This window comes from Clytia hemisphaerica, unplaced genomic scaffold (assembly GCF_902728285.1).
Source record: "Clytia hemisphaerica strain Z4C2 unplaced genomic scaffold, Clytia hemisphaerica genome assembly, whole genome shotgun sequence".
NCBI classification, from domain to species: Eukaryota; Metazoa; Cnidaria; class Hydrozoa; order Leptothecata; family Clytiidae; genus Clytia; species Clytia hemisphaerica.
The window spans coordinates 2,330-4,658 of NW_027104176.1; positions in this window are offsets into that span (position 1 = coordinate 2,330).

Consider the following 2,329-nt stretch of genomic DNA (forward strand, 5'->3'; position numbering starts at 1 on the left):
GGTTAGGAGTTGGAAGCTCTTGAAAACTTTTAACTCTTACCAAAAGTAAGCCAGATGAGTTTAGCATCTATATCTAATCATAACTTTTGTTTACTGAGTCAATATCTATGACTACTAAAAGATCATTAAAGTCAAATTTTAAGTACATTTCTGGCTGTTGTGTACCAGACGGTGCCAATCGAACCAATCAAACATAATTGAATGTGATTGAATAATTGCGATTCGATTGTTGAACGCAATTGACTGCCAATTCCTGGGTAATATTCGATTGCATTCGAATTACACTGGATTGAGATTCGATTTTGTTTGATTAGTTCGATTACTTTCATGTTCGATCAGATTGAGTGCAATTATCGAATTAGCCCACTCCTCTAGAGCTTTAGAGTAAAGGGCGGCTGCCAAAACGCCATTAGATAATCAGATAAGAGCGAGTGCGTTAGTACCGCACAAGACAAGAGCAATAAATGCTTCTGAATGCAATTGCATTCAATTATCGGGTACTGTGGTATAGTGGTCATTGACCTTGGTTGCTGCACAGGCGACTGAGGTTCGATTCCCACTCGCAGCGGTTCACTTGGCAAGTGAATGAACCTTCGCCCGGGTCAACCCATGCCATGCAATTCGATTGCGTTTAAGCACAAAAATTATTTTTATCACGTGACTTGAAGCATAATAAGTTGAAAATTTTAATGATGGGCACGTTTGCATGCGTTTCATGTTTCATATGTTGTGTAAAATTACTTATAATTTGGCTGCTTTTTAATTGAAAGAATTGCATGTTTACTGAACTTCTAGTTTGATGGATGAACTTGTTTGATAAGAATGATACCAAGAATTTCATTCAAGGTTTGAAACAAAAGGCTTTCGACACAGTTGATCACGAAATTTTACTTGAAAAACTCAATTGTTTACGATACGGTAGGCCATCAGAGGATGTTCGGACTGTCTTTACCTCACTAACGCTCCCCAGTATGTTTCTCTTGCAGGCTCAAATTCCCTTTTAAAATCTATTATCATGGTGTTCTCAGTCTTGGTCCAGTCTGGGTTCTTGTTGATATAAACGATCTATAAAACTCCCGCTGTATAAGAACCTCTGAAACATATCATTTTGCTGATGATACTCATCTACTAAATTTTTCAAAAACTGTATGGAGTCTTTGTGGGAGGGTTAATGCTGATCTCAGAGTAGTCAGCTGGCTTAATGCCAACAAAATTTCTTTGAATGCTAGCAAAACTGAGTTTGTTATTTTTCGTTCCCCTTGGAGACAGATGGACTGTATTCCAAGAATTAAGCTTTGCGGGAAAATTCTATCACCAAGTAAGAGTGTGAAGTATTTGGGTGTTCACCTTGACAATCAATATCTAAACTGGAAGGTTCATACTTCTTTCATTGCTGCTACATTGAGAAGGGCAAATGGGGCAATATCCAAACTTCGTCACTATGTTCCAATTCACATCCTTCTAAACATTTATCATATGCAATTTTTGCTTCTCATGTTCGCTATGCTAGTCAACTCTGGGGACTGTGTGACAATACTGTCACACATAGGATTCTTACTCTTCAAAACACTGCACTAAGACTCATGGCCTTTAGTGAGCCAAGAACTTCTGCCACTCCCCTGTTTTGCTGAGCTTAAATTACTCAAAATCTTTGATCAGGTGAAAGTAATGAATATCTTATTTATTCAAAAATACCTCCAGGGTAATCTTCCATCTGATGTCCTATCAACACTTAATTTTGATGAAATTGATCACAAAACTGGCACCAGGGGCAAAGCTATTAAACTACTAAAACTTTCTACGGTCAAAACCACAAACTTTGGACTTAACTCTTTCTCTCGTCTTTCGTCAAAACAATGGAATGAGTTACTAATAAATCATCCTGACACTGATTTTCACAACCTTGATACTGATGAACTAAAATCTTTAGCTACAAAATTCTATTTAGACAAATACAAAGCTGAAGACGAATAATCTTTGTGTGTGTGTGTCTGTGTGTGCGTGTATTGTGTGTGCGTGAACTTAGTGTGTTTTCCCAGGGTGGGAGGGGTGGGTGGTGTAACAGGAAGAACTTTATAGATAAATCTACTCAAAGAAATTGTTTTAAAATAAAAGTAAAAATATTTCTTATATTCACTATTTTGTTGTCACCATTAATATTATGATAATCGTTTATTCATTTTTTCTTTAGTTTTGTAATAATTTTTCAGTTTCTTCTAGGTTCCCCATTGTATTAGAGAAATCTATTTTTTTTTTGTAAGGGGTTATCCTGCTGTGTTGCAGCGAAAATATATTCAATTCAATTCAATTCAATTCAATTTTGATTATT